General features: G+C 39.6%; 1 protein-coding gene across 8 annotated transcripts in view; it reads right to left on the reverse strand.

Moving 5' to 3' along the window:
• Positions 1-19285, reverse strand: part of ALMS1 (ALMS1 centrosome and basal body associated protein) — a 190092-nt gene that overhangs the window by 100351 nt on the left and 70456 nt on the right. The gene's annotated exons all lie outside the window — the stretch shown is intronic.

Here is a 19285-nt window from a genome sequence, read left to right on the forward strand (position 1 = left end):
TTTTTCTTTTAGTAACAGAGGTCCCTTACCCTAACCTTTGCTGGTCACATGGCCACAAAGCTGGAGACCTTTCCAGGTTCCTTTGTACCTAGGTGTGACCATATGACTAGGTTTAGGCCAATGGGTTATGAGCAAAAGCAGTAAGTATAAGTTCTGCTTCCTGTCCTTAGAAAATCAAATTCTTGGCCTCCATGTTCCCCTACTACCACCATCACTACCATCACCATTATCTTGCAAGCTGAAAATGGTAATATCTAGAACAATCTCAGAAGCCATGTGTAAAAATGGCTTAGCTGCCAAGCCTGCTTTGGTCTTTGGATAACTTCAAGGAACAGAGCTCCCTTTCCTGCCTTAGACTACAATAAAAAAGAAAAATAAAATTCTACCATATTTGAGCCATTGTATTTTGGGGTCTCTTTGTTATAGAAGCTTGGCCTATACCCTAATATTTTACCAATAATTGTGATGAAGAATGACAGAAAGGAATATTCCAAAGAATAGGAAAAAGAATGAGTACTTCCTTCCTGGGGTAATGGATCAGAACCTAAAGCTACCATAAATATAAAACTTCTCTGAGATTTCTGTTTCACCTATTTGATGATAACAGCCACATTCGATTTCAAATAAAAATACCTAAAATTATGCTATCACTTCTGATGTAATAGAGTAGTTGTACTTTCTCCTATTTGTCTGATAAGTATAACTAAAAGTCCTAGACATTATATATAAAACAAACATAAGAATTATCTGGAAGATCTAGAGAAGGCAGGCTGGCTAGGGATTTTGGGACCTGAGGAATGATATGGTAGTGAAATCCCTGGGTTTTCATTTTACCTCATATATTCCAGATTTGGGAGCTAAAGAAGCCAGCAACACAGGAAAAAAGGGCATAGACAAAGGCTCTAATAAAAACCCACTCTCATTAGCTAAAAAAAAAAACAAAACAGAACAGTAAAAGTGAAGTCTAGCAAGACAGAAAACTTTTAGACCGTAACTGCTCTATTCCAGCCAAACACCACAGGAAAAAAAAAAACTGCTTTTCTCATATCAGCAAAGGCTAAATGAGGAGCCTAAACCTCTACCCTTGCTAAATGATTACAAGACACCCCAACATCCAAGCCACAGTATTAGAGATGGCCAAGCAGGGGCCTAGGACTTATTTTTGCCCTTGATGGCTGGTAAGGAGCTACCCCTTGCTGTGGTATCAGTGGAGACCACATAGGGAAAGTGGACTTTTCTCATTCAGCAGCAGTGACGGGTCCCCCGTCTCTCCCAGCTATAGGCCAGAAGAAAATTTTGTAAACCTCATAACCAATAAAAGACTTGTATCTAACATACATAAAGATGTCCCAAACCTTAACAGCTTAAAAAAGGCTATCAGGTCCTGGAAGCCAAGGAGAATTCCCCTACATTTGTGCCAGTAGGGGAGACTAGCTGCTAGACTAGCTGCTGGGTCCAGTATGTCGGTGGTTAGAGTGTTGATCTTAGAAAGCCAGCTCTAACCCATAGTAGAGACATCTAGCTAATACGTCTTATTTAGTATCAATCGCTGAGAAATCTCAGCCACAGGGACCCAATATACCTTTACCCAGCTGCCTATGAGCTATCTTAACAGCCCAGCCATGACATACAGTCTTGGCCAGCCAGACGTGGATGCCCTTACAGTGTCCTCTTGCACTGTCTGGCACTATAATGATGACATTCTCCAGATTCTGGAGTATGTAATAGGTGGATGAATCTGTATGGAATCTGGATGAATCCTCCAGATTCCCTGGAGGATATGGTGCACAAGGCCTTAACACAGCTGATAACCCACCTACAACATAGAGACTGGGCTACCGCACCACATAAAATTCAAGGTCCAGCTACAACTGTTAAATTTCTTGGCATTAATTGCCCCTCTGAAGGCCAAGAATTCCACTCCTAGCCCAACATGTCTTAGCTCTCTTCACATTTTGGAGGCACACATACCACACCTATCCACCATACTTAGCACCATTTATGCAGTTACACACAAATCCTCTACATTTTAACAGGGAGAAGCCCTACCACAAGCTTTACAGTTGACACAAAAGTCAACTCATCAAGCCCTACCCATGGTTCCCTCTGGCTCTTCCTTCCAGGTTGAGGCACTCGCCACCATGTACTATGCAGCCTGGAGTCTATGGACTAAACACCTTTCCTGGTTGCCTCTTGGCTTCTAGACCAGATGGCTGCCATTCATAGCCACCTGCTACACCCCTTAAAACATCAAATTCTGGCTGTTTATTGAGTTTTGTTACAGAGACAACTGGACAGGAACAGACCCTGTTCTCCTGTGTACCCACATTCCTATTACATCATGCATAAGGGATGCCACCCAATAATGACTTAGCACAGCCACAAATGCCTCTTTGCTAAAATGGAAATGGTAGCTTCTAGACTGGGCTAAACCTGACATGGCAGATCTTTCCACATTACTGGAGGATGTGGCTTCCTGGATCCTCAGCCCACTGCCAATGGACCTTGAGGAACTGCTGACAGTGCTCCCACTGCTTAAGCCTCTGGTGACCTGGGGTAGTCCCTGGGAAGAGCTGATAGAACAAGAAAGGGATTCTGTATTCTTCATGGATGCAGTGGAGCCTGTTGGGAGAGTGGCAATATATCAGCCTGTCAGAGGTGCCATGCTTATCAAAGATGGTTAAGTGAAGGTTGGCTAGGTTGAACTTGTGGTGGTACAAATGGCTGTACGGAGTGCAGTTGCCCAGACAAGCCTCTTGCTCATATTTTCACTGACTAATGGACAGTTGCTACCAGGCCAGCAGTTTGGTCAGACCAATCACAATAGGATGATTTTCACATTCAAGGCTATCCCATTTGGGATGCCCCAAATTTGGAGAGGCAATGCCCTGGCACCAGTCACAAATAAGGTTACCCATGTTTTAGCACATACAAATGCTACCATACCAGAGTCTAACTCCAAGGCAGATACCCTTGACCAAATTCAGGTCACCACAGGTTTGGGGCTCTCAACCACTGACTCTTTACCAACAACTGTCAGCTCCACCCACTACCACAAAACCAGTTTCCCCATTGTCAACCATTCCAGCGTTTCTTAGTCACTACTTCCATACTCCTTATTCCTTGTCTGAATGGTACCATATCTCTTTGGGTCATGAGGGAACTGCAGCCACAATGGTTTGGGCCCACCGCCCCTGCAAAACACACTGTTTTTAACTGCAAATTATGCTCTCAAACCAAACACTGGAAACTGCCCTGCCATACTTAATTTCTGCAAGGAGATAGCCCCGTAAGCTTCTGGCAGGTTGAATTCACTGGGCCACATCCTCTGTCAGCAGGCACTACCCACTTCACTATTATATGTGTAGATACTTTTACCAGCCTGCTGTCTGCTACACCCATCAGGAACAGCTCTGTGGAACAAGTAAGCTCCTTCTTTTCTAAGTATATCCTGCCCCCATTCAGCCCTCTAGGCACCAGTGATTCAGATCAAGGATCTCATTTCACTGCTCATACAACATAGCACTGGACTTTCCAACAGGGTATCTGATGAAACTTTCATCTCCCATAGCAGCTACAGACTTCTGGCATTATTCAATACCACAAAGGAATTCTTTTAAATTCCTTGCTCCTTAAGTTACAAGGCAGCAAATGGACTCCTAAATGGACTTCCTTGCTACTAAGGGCACTTTAAAACATTTTAAACTCTAGGACATATGGACACCACTCTCCTCATATCAACTAGGCTTATCTGGCCATGCTGTCTATCTATGGCTGTTATCATGGGGTAATCTGATGCCTTTATCTTACAGAACAGTAGTATTTACATTTTCCCCAACATTACAGATTTAAAATGTCAATCATCTCACCTTCCAGTATTCCCTGACAACCTGATTGAGGACAGATGGTTACCTCCCCTAGTCATAGACAGTCCTGGCCCAGTAGAAGAACACACACTGTGTTCTATGCTGCTGCTGGACCACACTTACTCACTTGATAGGTAAATTCCAATTGAAATTCCAATGTATAGTGGCTTCAGTGGATGGCTCATTTCTCCTAACCATACCTCCCCACAGGAAGTGGGTGTAATTGTACCTAGACCCACTCAAAGTAGGGAAGAGGCACTCTGGCTGGTTGATACCAACAATATTGGATGACATCTTGGTGACATGATCGTAACACTTGGCCCTACCCCACTTTATTTTTTTAAAAGATTTTATTTATTTGACAGAGAGACAGCGAGAGAGGGAACACAAGCAGGGGGAGTGGGAGAGGGAGAAGCAGGTTTCCCACTGAGTAGGGAGCCCGATGCAGGGCTCGATCACAGGACCCTGGGATCATGACCCGAGCCGAAGGCAGAAGCTTAATGACTGAGCCACCCAGGCGCCCCAGCCCTACCCCACTTTAGAGGAGGCCACCAATGAGCTGCTGATCCACAATGGCCCCATAATAAATCTTCTTGAGGCAGTCAGAAGGACAAAACTATAAAATGCAGATGCTTGCTACTATTGGCCTAACTCTGTGCCTTTTGTACCATGTGGGTCATGAAGCTTCTCCTTGACCCCAGAAAGACAACACTAGAAAGCTGCTGGAAGTGAACAGCACTCGGTCACAACTGCACCCCAGGATGGGCAGATGGCATGTGCTGAAGTCAGCCCCAGAGTGGCTGCATCAGGTGTGGAAACTAGCTAGGAGATTCAAGCCCATGATCTTAAGTGGAATCAACGGCATAAATGCTTAAAGGCCACCAGCTGTAACATTGCCCTAATTTCAACCTAACTGGCTGATACGTTTATGCAGTTCAGACCCATCCCCAGTAATACAGGGCCAAACATTAAACAGTCAGAAGCACATAACTAAGTTTTCTTTATACCAAGGCTACACATATGCCTCCAACCTTTACTATTTATGGATGGAGACGTCCTATGCCTCCGAGGACAGCACTGCCCAGTCATTTGAGATACACTCCCCCAAGAACCTCCAAAGTTTACTAAGAATTGTGAACCAGTAGATGTTTATGATGATGCAAGCAAACCTTAACCAGGGCATCTCCAATCTCTGTGACCCTGTTAGGCTCCTGGGCCCATCAGTTCCCCTCCTGGGTGGATACCTGGAAGAACCACCCTCCTCTGGGATGGCTCTCTCCACTGCAACAACACTGGAGATGACAATACCCCAGCCCATGATGGCATGGGACAAAACTTCATCCCAAATGCTGCCTCCAAAACCCTCCACAATAGCAGAGATGACAACTGGGAAGATGACCCCGAGTGGTATTTTGTCAAGTTAAATTATGTGTTTACCTCAAGGCCCCCTTGCTTACTACAACGCTTGCTGCTGGAGTGTGAAGCAGTCTAGGACTGCCAGGCTGGTCTCCATTGCACTTTTGAGCTTTGAAAGGCCAAGGTATCTGTCAAGTCTCATAAACTTACAGAGGCCCCTTTAAACACTTCACTTAGTTGCTTGCCCTCACCATACCCATTAAATTGGCCCATGCTTCTTACTAGGGGTTAGTAAATTTAATTTCTGCTGGAAGAACCCCTCTCTGGCTGTGGATGCTACCACCAGAGCACCCCCCCAAACACTCTCACAGGACTACAGCCGTAGGGTCACCTCCCTCACAACCCCAAGGAGACCCTTTCTGACTGTCACCACTCAGCTTTCCACAATCCTCCCATTCAAGCTCTCCAATAGTTTATTTCTATCCCATGCACAGGAACCAGGGCTAATTTTTTGAGCCACTGTAATTGCTGGGAATGTTAATGAACTCAACAAAGGGTTAGGCTAGCTTGCCCTCATTTGCCCAACAAAAGGCATCCCACACATCTCTGCAGTTTGCCTGACCACTCTCTATGGTGCTCAACTGCTCCCATGCAGGACACTTTGCAGTATAGTACATGGCACCTGGCAGGAGACCCCACATGCTCTTTGTAATTCCCCATATCTGCGCAGGCACCAACACCACAAAAATGAATATAACATATACCTTGCCCCAAAGAACACAAACCCCACGATCTTGGGCCTTGCAGCTTAGTCACCCAGGGGAACTCCAACTTACTCTAGCTTCCACAATAAAAGTGTTCACTATGAGTCCAGTGCCCTGGGGCCATCACACATACATGGTTCTCCATATATGCACTTCTTCCTCAAATTCCAACACATTTGCCCCCTTGCTGGTCCCCAGGGAGTCCTGTCTGTTCATACCAATGTACTTCAGTACCCTGGCACGACCCTTACAACCTAATAAACAGGAACCCCAGTCTGTCTTTCTGTCCCCTCATGTCAAAAGCATTCAGAATTCCTCCTCATTATGTTGAAAATAGGTCGTACTATCCCTTGCAGGAACACCACCACACTAGGCACACAACAACAAATTCTTAAGGCAAACACTAACCTGTCAGCCACGCTGGCTGAATACACTGGACTGCTACCCCAAAGCATAGACTTTATACAATAACATGACTCTTTAATGCAGAAGTTTTGGATAAGCGCTTTAGATTCCTTATTGGTCAAGGAAGAAGGTATATACACTGTGGAGTGCATCACCTGCTGCATATGTATTAATAATTCTGGACAAATTTAGACAAATTTACAAGAGGTGGCCTAAGAGGTACAAATATTCCATAATCTTACCCAAGTTTTTAATTAGATACTTACCTTAACCTTATCCATGGGCTTTATTTTCTTGGCTGGACCCCGACAAATGGAGGGATAGTTACAGACAGGATTTTAAACTACCATTTCTCTATTGATATTGTTCACTGACATTTTTGCTTTGCTTAAATGTTTCATGAGCTAGGTGACCAAAACCCTGCCAGTGGCTTTTAACATCTCCACCATCTGGACAGTGCCCATGGTTTTCCCTGAAGACTAATGCCTAGGCATCACAGGGTCAATTGTGATGAGAAAAAAGCTATTTTGAGTTGCTGCCTAGGCATTTTACAGTATGACAATCCTGCTCACACAATCTGGACAGTTTGATAAGGACCTGAGCTCAGGATTCCCCGCCAGAAGTCTCCACTTTGTTTCCCTCAGGCAGCTTTTAAAACAACTACTTAGAGTTAAGACTATGAAAAGTTAGTGACCTCTGCCCAACCACCTTATAGGTAATAGGTGTTTGCTACCCTGTTCTCTATCTCCTGCTTGCTCATGACCTGGGACAGAGGACTGCCTTTCCCTCAGCTCACTGAGTGCCCCTTGCCCCTACTCAGACCTACCTACCCACCACCACCCCTGCTTCTGGGATCTATAAGTAATAAATGTTGTAACCTAACTTCCACTGTGTGAGTGTACTGAAACTGCATCTTCAATCAAAATGATCTTGGGGTTTTCACTCTCCCAAAGTGGGAGTTTGGATGCTGAGGAAGTGATCTGCCAGTCCTGTGAGCATAGCTAATGTCTCCTTATTCAGTGGGCCATAATCTGCATATTCATAATGTAATATACCAGCTACAGGCCCCATAGGGTACTACATAGGATACTACATAGGATACTACAAAGCAAAAAAACTAGTTGGAAAGAGAGAGCATCAAAACTAGACATGTCAAGACGTTGAAATTAAGAGATCAGAAACCTAAAACGATGATAAATATGCTAAGAGCTCTGATGGATAAAATGAACAGCAGGTACAAGGACAATATAAGCAAGGAGATGGAAATCCTAAGTAAGAATGAAAAAGAAATGCTAGAGATTAAACACTTTAATAGAAATGAAGAATGCCTTTGATGGGCTTACTACTAGACCAGACAGGGCTAAAGAAAGAATCTTGAGCATAAAGGTATCTCAACAAAAACCTCCAAAACTGAAAAGTGAAGAGAACAAAGACTGAAAAAACAAACAAAGGAACAGGACATCAAAGGACTCTGGGACAACTACAACAGGTGTAACATATGAGCAATGGAAATACCAAAAAGAAAGAAAGGAATGGAAGAAATATTTGAAATAACAATGACTAGGAACGCCTGGGTGGCTCAGTTGCTTAAGCATCTGCCTTCAGCTCAGGTCATGATCCCAGGGTTGTGGGATTGAGTCCTGCATCAGGCTCCCTGCTCAGTGGAAAGCCTGCTTCTCCCTCTGCCTGCCGCCCTCTCCCCTTCCCCCACCCGTGTGCGCTCGCTCTCTCTATGACAAATAAATAAATAAAACATTAAAAAAAAAAGACTAAAATTTCCCACAAATTAATGTCAGACACCAAAGTATAGATCCAGGAAGTTCACAAAACACAAAGCAGGATAAATGCCCCCCCAAAATTACACCTAGGCATAACATTTTCAAAGTACAGAAAATCAAACATAAAGAAAAAAATAGAGAGACACCTAGGTGGTTCAGTTGGTTGCCTTCAGCTCAGGTCATGATTCCAGAGTCCTGGGATCAAGTCCCACATCAGGCTCCTTGCTCAGCGAGGAGCCTGCTTCTCCCTCTGCCTGCCACTTCCCCTGCTTGTGCTCTATCTCTCCCTCTCTCTCTCTGACAAATAAATAAAATCTTAAAAAAAATAAAGAAAGAAAAAATACTGAAGGAAGTTATAGGGTAAAAACGCCTTATCTACACAGGAACAAAGAGTTACATCCAATTTCTCCTCAGAACCTATGCAAACAAGAGAAGAACAGAATGAAATATTTGAAGTGTAGAGGAAAATAAAAATACAAATTTGGAATTCTCTAGCCTATGAAATTATCCTTAAAACTGAAGGAGAAATGAAGGCTTTCCCAAACAAACAAAAATTGAGGGAATTTGTTGCCAGTAGACTTGCCATGCAACAGATGTTAGCAGAAGGACTTTAGAGTAAAGAAAAATAAGAGTCAGAAACTCAGATCTACATAAAAGGAAGAACATCAAGAAGGAATAAGTGATGGTTAAAAGAAAAACCACACACACACTTTTTTCTTATTTTTAATTGATCTAATAGATAATAATTTGTTCAAACTATTGCTTGCGTGTGTGTCTAGATGTGTATGAATGAATGACAGCAATGATACAAGGGACGGGAGGAAGAAATCAGGATTACAGTTGACCCTTGAATAACAGAGGTTTGAACAACATGGATCCACTTAAATACTGATTTTTTTTGATAGATACAGTACTGTAAATGTATTTTCTCTTCCTTATGATGGTAACATTTTTCTTTTCTCTAGATGTTTTTTATAAAAATGTAGTATATAATATACATAACGTATAAAATACGTTAACTGATTATGTTATCATTAAGGCTTCTGACCAGCACAGGCTATTAGTAGCTTTGAGAGAGTCAGAAGTTATATGCAGAATTTCAACTCTGTGGAGAGCTGGTCCCCCTCACTGCTGTACTGTTCAAGGATCAACTGTATTTTGTTATTAGAAGGTACTCACACTACCTGAAGTGGTATAGTGTTATTTGAAAATAAACTTGGATTAGTTGTGAATATTCTACAAATTCTAGGGCAACCACTAAAAAAAGTTAAAAAAAATTTTTTTAAGTGTAACTGATATGCTAAGAAATGAGAGAAAATATAATGATATAAAATGCTTAATTAAAACACAAAAGACAGAAACAAAGTGGGAGAAAAAATTGGAATGAAGAACAAAGGCAAAATAAAAAATAGTAGTGAATATGGTAGATATTACTCCAAGTATATCACCAATAACCACTTTGAAAATCAATTATCTAAGTACACTAATTAAAAGACAAAGATTGTCAGAGTGAATAAAAAAACAAGATCTAACTACATGCTATCTATGAGAAAGCCACTTTATTTGCAATGACGTGGATGAAACTAGAGGGTATTATGCTAAGCGAAATAAGTCAATAACAGAAAGACAATTATCATATGATCTCACTGATACGTGGAATTTAGAAACAAAACAGAGGATCATAGGGAAGAGAGGGAAAAAATGAAACAAGACGAAACCAGAGAGGGAGACAAACCATAAGAGACTCTTAATCATAGGAAACTGAGGGTTGGTGGAAAGGAGGGGGTTATAGGGATGGGATAACTGGGTGATGGACATTGGGGAGGGTATGTGTTGCAATGAGCACTGGGTATTATATAAGACTGATGAATCACAGACCTGTACCCCTGAAACAAATAATACATTATAAGTTAATTAATTGAATTTAAATAAAATTACATTTATAAAAAATAAAAATAAAATAAAATATCATTTATAATTAAATACTCAGTCCATGATTAGGAGTAGTGGTGACATAACAAAGCTTGAAGATAAAGTTAAAATATCATTTTAGTAAGTGGGACAATAGTTCCTATCTCACTGAGCTTTTCATTGAGAATAGTAACAACAGTAAATAATTTTGGGAGTGTTACTATGTGTTAGATACAGAACTGCTAATCATTTTATGTGTATAATATGACTTAATACTTAGCAAAACCTTAGAAGGTAGATGTCATTAACATTTCCATTTTATAGATGTTGAATCTAAGAACAAGATAAAGGTTAGGTAACATTTCTAAAACTTCAAAGTGAGTTTTTGATGGAGCCAAGAATCCAACACCAGAGCCTCAAACAAAAGTACTACTTTTGTGTATTGGCTTTTAGCCTAGAGTGAATTTTCAATTTTACCCCCTCTGCTGAACAAACTCAATAAAGGAGGTGAAATTTATAATATATACACATACACACATGTACACACATATGCATATGTATATGTATGGATGGATATGCATATGTGCATCTATATCTATCACTAGAAAGGAGATTTCAAGTAAATAGGCCCAGGGTTGTCTAATAAAATGGAAAAACAACTCCAAAAAAAAAAAAAGAAAGAAAGCCACTTTATTTATTTAAATTTTTAAGAGAGAGAGGGGTTGGGGGAGGGTTAGATGAAGAGAGGGAGAGACACTCTTAAGCAGGCTCCACACCCAGCACAGAGCCCCATGCGGGGCTCAATCTCACAACCCTGAGATCATGACCTGAGCTGATATTAAGAGTTGGACGCTTAACAGACTGAGCCACCAGGCGCCCCAAGGAAGCCACTTTATTTTTTTTTTAAAGATTTTATTTATTTATCAGAGAAAGAGAGGGAACACAAGCAGGGGAGCGGCAGGCAGAGGGAGAAGCAGGCTCCCGCTGAGCCAGGAGCCCAATGCAGGACTCCATCATAGGACCCTGGGATCATGACCTGAGCTGAAAGCAGACGCTTAACCAACTGAGCCACCCAGGCATCCCAAGGAAGCCACTTTAAGTATAAAGACACATATAGATTAAAAGTAAATAGATGGATGGGACGACTGGGTGGCTCAGACGATTAAGCATCTGCCTTTGGCTCAGGTCAAAGCCCCGCATCGGGCTCTCTGCTCAGGGAGAGCCTGCTTCTCCCTCTCCCTGCCACTCCCCCTGCTTGTGCTCTCTCTCTCTCTCTCTCTCTATCAAATAAATAAATAAAATCTTAAAAAAAAAAAAGTAAATGGATGGAAAAAAATATACCATTCTAAAACTAATCAAAAGAAAGTCAGAATACTGTATTAATTTCAAACCAAACAGACTTCAAAGCAAAGAAAGTTATCAGGGATAAAGAAGGCCATTACATAATGATAAAGGGGTCAATTCTCTGAGACATAATGATCCATAACGTATATGTGCCTAACAAAAGAGCGTTAACCTACATGAAGCAAAAACTGATAAAACTACAAGGAGAAATAGATGAATCCATTATTATAAATGGAGACTTCAACATCCTCATCAGAATGAACTGATCTATTAGGCAGTAAATCAGTAAGGACATAATTCAACAACACCATAAATCAACTAGATATAATAGATATCTATAGACTACTTCAGCCAAAAACAATAGAATACACAATTTCTTAAGCTCCCATGGAATATTCACTAAGACAGGTCACATTCTGAGCCATCAAATACACCTTAACAAATTTAAAAGAATAAAAATCACATAATGTCTGCTCTTAGACCACAATGAAATTAAACTAGAAATCAAAGCAAGATCATAAGAAAATCCCTAAATACATGGAGATTAAACAACACACTTCTAAATAAAGCATGAATCAAAGAATAAATCTCAAGAAAAATTTAAAAACATATTAACCTAATATTTAAAAACATATTAACTTAAAATGAAAACACAACTTATGAAAACTTGTGGGATGCAGGGAAAACATGGCATAGAAGGAAATTTTTAGCATTAAATGTATATATTAGAAAAGAAGAAACATCTAAAATCAATAACCCAAGTTTCTACATTAGGTAACTAGAAAAAGAATAGCAAATTAAGTCCAAAGCAAACAGAAAAAGTATAAGATTTAGAGCAGAAATCAATGAAATTGCAAATAGAAAAAACAGAAAAATGAACAAAACAAAAAAGCTGTTTCTTTTAAAGACCAACAAAATCAATAAGCCTCTAGCCAGAAAGTAAAAAAGAGAGAAGACACAAATTACTAATATCAAAAAGGAAAGAGGTGACATCACTACAAATCCCATGGACATTAAAAGGATAATAAAGGAATAGAATGAACAACCATATGACCACAAATTTGATAACCTAGATGGAATGGACCAATATCTTGAAAGACACAATGTGCCAAAACTCACACAAAAAGGAAAAGACATTCTGAATAGGCATCTATTTATTAAAGAAATTGAATCAATAATCTTTCAAAAGGGAAAATGCTAGGCCCAGCTGGCTTCAGTGGTGAATTCTACCAAACATTTAAAGAAAAAATTATACCAGGGCGCCTGGGTGGCTCAGTCGGTTAGGCAGCTGCCTTAGGCTCAGGTCATGATCCCAGGGTCCTGGGATCGAGCCCTGCATCGGGCTCCCTGCTCTGCAGGAAGCCTGCTTCTCCCTCTCCCACTCCACCTTCTTGTTTTCCCTCTCTCGCTGTGTCTCTCTCTGTCAAATAAATAAAATCTTTAAAAAAAAAAAAAAGAAAGAAAAAATTATACCAATTCCTTACAATCTCTTTCAGAGGACAGAAGCAGAAGAAACACTTCCTAATTCATTCTATGAATACCACAACCAGACAAAGACATTACAAGAAAAAAAGAAAAAAAAAAACAAAACACACAGACCAGTATCTCTCATAAATAGATGCAAAAATCCTCAATAAAATAATACCAAATCAAATACAACATAGTATAAAAATAATTATATACCATGACCAGTGGGACTTATCATTCAAAAATCAATTAATATGATCACATCAACAGGCTAAAAAAAGAAAAATGACCATTATATCAATAGATACAGAAAAAGAATTTGACAAAATCCAACACCTATTCGTGATAAAAAAAAAACTATCAGTAAACTAGGAATAGAAGGAAACTTCCTCAACATGATAAAGAGTATTGGCAGAAAACCTCCAGCTAACCTCGTACCTCACGGTAAGAAACTAGAAGCTTTCCCACAAAGACCAGGAACAAGTTAATGATATCCCATCTCACCACTCCTTTCCAACATCAAAATGGAATTTCTAGCTAATGTGATAAAACAACTAAAGGAAATAAAGGTACACAGATTGAGAAGGAAGAAAAAAAACTGTGTTTGTAGATGATATGATCATCTATGCAGAAAATCTAAAAGAATTAACAAACTCCTGGAACTAATAAGCGATTATAGCAAATGGCAGGATACAAGTTAATAGACAAAAGTCAACTGCTTTCCTATATACCAGCAATGAATAAGTGGAGCTCGAAACAAAAAACACAATACCATTTATATTAGCACCCCCAAAAATGAAATGCTTACATTAAACCTAACAAAATATCTATAAGCTCTCTATGAAGAAAACTGTAAAATCCTGATAAAAGAAGTCAAAGAGGGGCTCCGGGGTGGCTCAGTTGTTAACCATCTGCCTTTGGCTCAGGTCATGATCCCAGGATCCTGGGATCGAGCCCCACATCGGGCTCCCTGCTCAGTGGGAAGCCTGCTTCTCCCTCTCCCACTGCCCCTGCTTGTGTTTTCTCTCTCGCTGTGTCTCTCTCTGTCAAATAAATAAGTAAAATCTTAAAAAAAAAAGTCAAAGAATCAAATAAATGGAGATATTCTATGTTTATGGACAGAAAGACTCAATGTTCTCAAGACCTCCCAACTTGACCCTGGTTCCTCTTAACCTGACCTAGGGATTCATTGCAATCTTAATCATAATCCCAGCAAGTTGTTTTGTGTATACTGACATACTGTTTCCAAAGTTTATATGGGAAAGTTAAAGACTCAGAATACCCAACACGATACTGAAGAAAAGGAACAATTGGGAGGACTGACACTAAAAGACTTACAAGCTACAGTAATTAAGACAGTGTGGTACTGGTCAAAGAATAGACAAATAGATTGAAGAACAGAACAAAGCCGAGAAATAGATCCATGTAAATACAGTCAACTGATCTGTCCCTTTAACAAAGGGACAAAGGCATGGAGCAAAGACAGTCTCTTCCACAAATGGTGTTGGAACTGACCATCCACATGCAAAAAAATGAATCTAGACACCGATTTAAAACTCCTCACAAAAATTAACTCAAAATGGATCATAGACCTAAATGTAAAATGCAAAGCCTAGAATATAACAAAGGAGAAAACCTCAATGACCTTGGATACAATGATTACTTTTTAGATATAACCTCAAAGGTACAGTTCTTGAAAAAGTAATTGATAAGTTGAACTCATTATAATTAAAAACTTCTGTACTGTGACAGACAATGTCAAGAATGAAAAGACAAGTCACAGATTGGAAGAAAATATTTGCAAAAGACACATCTGATAAAGGACTATTATCTAAGATATACAAAGAACTCTAAAGAATCAATAAAAATCAACCCAATTTAGAAATGGGCCAAAGACATTAATAGACAATTCACCAAAGAAGATATACAGCTGGAAAATAAGCATATGAAAGGATGTTCCACATCATATGTCATCAAGGAAATGCAAATTAAAATGAAATTCCTAGGCACCTGGGTGACTCAGTCAGTTGAGCATCCTACTCTTGGTTTCGGCTCAGGTGTGATCTCAGGGTCATGATCTCAGGGTCATGAGATCAAGCCCCACGTCAGGTTCCACGCTCAGCACGAGTCTCTTTGTTCTTCTCCCTCCCGCTCTGCCCCTCCCCCTGCTTATGCACTCTCTCTCTCTCAAATAAATAAATAAAATTTATAAATTAAAAAAATTTAAAAAGTAAAACAAAACAACAAGACTTCACTCCACACCTACGACAATGGCCAAAATCCAGAACACTGACAATACCAAATGCTGACAAGGATGTGGAGCAACAGGAACTCTGAATCACTGTTGGTAGAAATAAAAAATGGTACAGCCACTTTGTTTTTTTTTTGTTTTTTGTTTTTTTTTAAAGATTTTATTTATTTATTTGACAGAGAGAGACACAGCGAGAGAGGGAACACAAGCAGGGGGAGTGGGAGAGGGAGAAGCAGGCTTCCCACTGAGCAGGGAGCCCGATGCAGGGCTCGATCCCAGGACCCTGGGACCATGGCCTGAGCTGAAGGCAGACGCTTAATGACTGAGCCACCCAGGCATCCCAGTACAGTCACTTTGTGAGACAATGTGGTGGGTTTTTTTTCTCTCCTCCATTTAAATGTGTGTGTGTGTGTGGTCTGTTTTTTTTTTTTTTAATTGAAGTATAGCTGACATACAAAGTTATAAACAGCTTGGTGGTTTCTTACAAAACTAAACATACTCTTACCATACAATCTAGCATTTACACTCCCTGATAATTAACCAAAAGAGCTGAAATGTCCGATTTCCACACACAAAAAAACTGCATAAGGATGTTTATAGCAGCTTTATTCATAATTGCCAAAACTTGGAAGCCACGAAGATATTCCTCAGTAGATGAAATAAACTGTGTGGCACATCAAGACAATGGAATATTATTCAACATTAAAAAGAAATGAGCTATCAAGCCATGGAAAGTCATGGAGGAAACTTAAATGCATATTAATAATCCAGAGAGGCCAATGTGAAAATGCTAAATTCTGTTTTAGTCCAACTATATGACACATTGAAAGTATAGAGACAGCAGAAAGATCAGCAGTTGCAGTGGAAGTTGGAAGGAGGCAGAATTAAATAGACTAAATTTTAGGGTGGTGAAAATACTCTGTATGACACAGTGATGGATAGATGTCATTACACATTTGTCCAAACCCATAAAATATATAACACCAGGAGCGACCCCTAATGTAAACTATGGACTTTGGGTTATTATGATGTGTCAATGTAGGTTCATCAATTGTAACAAACGTACTGCTCTGGTAGGGGATGCTGATAATGGCAGTGGAAATGCATGTGTCAGGGCAGGGGGTCTATGGGAAATCTCTGTATCTTCCTCTCAATTCTGCTGTGAACTTTATTTTTTTTTTAAAGATTTTATTTCTTTATTTGACACAGAGAGAGAGAGATAGAGAGAGAGAGAGCACAAGCAGGGGGAGAGGCAGGCAGAGGCAGAGGGAGAAGTAGGCTCCCCACCGAGCAGGGAGCCCAATGTGGGGCTCAATCCTAGGACTCCGGGATCATGACCTGAGCCGAAGGCAGACACTTAACTGATTGAGCCACCCAGGCGCCCCTAGTTGTGAACTTTATTTTTTATTTTTATTTTTTAAAGATTGTATTTATTTATTTGACAGAGAGAGACACAGCGAGAGAGGGAACACAAGCAGGGTGAGTGGGAGAGGGAGAAGCAAGCTTCCTGCGAGCAGGGAGCCCGATGTGGGGCTCGATCCCAGGACCCTGGGATCATGACCTGAGCCGAAGGCAGACGCTTAACGACTGAGCCACCCAGGTGCCCCTAGTTGTGCACTTTAAACAGTTCTAAAATATAAAGTCTTTTTTTAAAAAGCTGATACGATGTTAAAATAAACACTGGAATTCCTTCTGCCATGATTCAACAATTGAACATTTTCCCCTATCAGTTTTATCTCTCTATACAAACACTGGTATATGACACTTCAATCCTAAATAGTTCACCACTGCATCTGCTAAGAATAGGGACATTCACCTGTCATATAACCACACTACCAGTATCAAACCCAGGAAATACTCTATAACATTTCGTAACAAGTCAGCTACTTTTCTTGGAAGATAAATCTCTGAGAGACAAGGATTTTCTATCCTGTTCATGTCTAATCTATTTAAGATTTATTGACATTTTCCTAGAAAATCAGCCAATTCATGAAAATTTTAAACCTAATAAAAAAACAGGTATATATTATATTCTCTTATAATTTCAAAATTTCTCAATGGTATGCTTAGCATACTCCTTTTAATTTATAACATCGAATTATTTTCTTGTAATCTTCTAGTTAGAGATCACCTATTGATGTGGAATATTTCCAAGATTCAACTCTTAAGTGTTAATGTTCAATTCTCTTATTTTCCTGTTTTCTAGTCCATTAATTGATCCATTTGATTTTATAATTTCTTTCTTACTACTTTCTTAGTTTGGCTTGTTTTATTTTTACTCTTAAGTTTGTTTTATGGTTTTCTTTATAAACTTAAGAGATATTGGTCCATATACCATAATGATATAAATTACTGACTTCAAACTTTTCCTGTCTTCAGAGGTTACCAAACAAAAAAGGGAAAAGAGAGGAGAGAGTATCCTGCTAAGCAAAGACAGTAAATCCGTACATACAAAGTGAATTTTGTTATAGTTTGGGGGGAGTCAAAATGATCTGAGTAGTTAATGCCAACAAGCAATGTAAGAGGGTGTCTTTAGGAGCCTACAAAATTTTGTCCTCTGCACTTCTGTGGGCTAAAGGGCAGTAAGGCAAATAATCTTATGGTTTGGAGTTGTACCTGAACATAAAAATCAGTTCCTTGACATAGAAAACAAATAGCAAAATGACAGAAATAGGTCACACCTTATCAGTAATTACTTTAAATATAAATGGATCAAACTCAATCAAAACATCAGGGATGGCAGAATGGTGAAAACACCATTATTCAACTATATACTATCTCTAAGAGACTCACTTTAAGGAAATTCTGACATAAGGTAGAACATGGATAACCCCTGAAGACATTATGCTAAATGACATAAACTTATCACAAAAACCAAATACTGTATGATTCTACTTATATGAGGTACTTAATGAAAATCATAAAGACAAGGCGCCTGGGTGGCTCAGTCTGTTAAGTGTCTGCCTTCAGCTCAGGTCATGGTTCCGGAGTCCCAGGATAGAGCCTCAAGTTGGGCTCCCTGTTCAGCAGGGAGTCTGCTTCTCCCTCTGCCCCTCACCTGACTCGTGCTCTCTCTCTTGTACTCTCTCAAATAAATACATTTTTTAAAAATCTTAAAAAAAAAAATCATAGGGGTGCCTGGGTGGCTCAGTCAGTTAAGCATCTGCCTTCAGCTCAGGTCATGATCCCAGGGTCTGGGATCAAACCCCGCATCAGGCTCCCTGCTTGGTGGGGAGCCTACTTCTCCCTCTCCCTCTGCTGCTCCCCCTACTTGTGCTTGCCCTCTCTCTCTAATAAATAAATAAAATCTAAAAAAAAAAAAAATCATAAAGACAGAATGGTGCTTGCTAGAGGCTGACGGGAGGGTGGAATGGAGAGAAACTGTTTAGTAAGTACAAAGTTTCACTCTTGCAAGATGAAAAGAGTTTCTGGAAATGGGATGGTGATGATGATCTCAAACATATACATAAATCTAATATACAATCTAATTTATACTTTTAAAAACTTTTCCAAAAAAGAGATAAGCCAAATAATTATGCTGTATCACTGACAAAAAATTTTCTAAAAAACTATGAATTAGGCCAAAAAGTCTATGCATTATCAATTTTTATAGTATTAATAATAATGATAATTGCCAATTATTGAGAACGAGATATCACACATTCCACTAAGCATCATCTCATATAACCCATACCAAAACCCTGTAAGATAGGTATTACCATACCCTATTACCATTCATGAAAGCAGACCAAATGCCCTATCCACAAGAGAATGGACAAACTATCATATATTCTCACACTAGAATACTTAAAGTACTAAAAATGAATAAACTAAAACTATATACATCTACACAGAAGAATCTCAAAAACCCAACTCTGTGTGAAAAGTGTAATTCTCAGAATATATACCATGTTGATTCCATCTATTAAAGAATTCGAAACTATACTGAACAGCAAGAGAAAATCAATACATGTCAGGATAGGAAGTCAAATGACAAAGCAAATCTATTCTTATTTTCCTAAGGAGATAATTTTTTTCAAAAGATGAGTTTGGAATTAATTAACACCTACTGAATCTAATCCTTAAATATTAACTTTGAAGAAATAAGACTCTTAACGCTTTATCCGAAGACTATCAATGACT

The sequence above is a fragment of the Phoca vitulina genome, unplaced genomic scaffold, assembly GCF_004348235.1.
Source record: "Phoca vitulina isolate PV1807 unplaced genomic scaffold, GSC_HSeal_1.0 scaffold12, whole genome shotgun sequence".
NCBI lineage: Eukaryota > Metazoa > Chordata > Mammalia > Carnivora > Phocidae > Phoca > Phoca vitulina.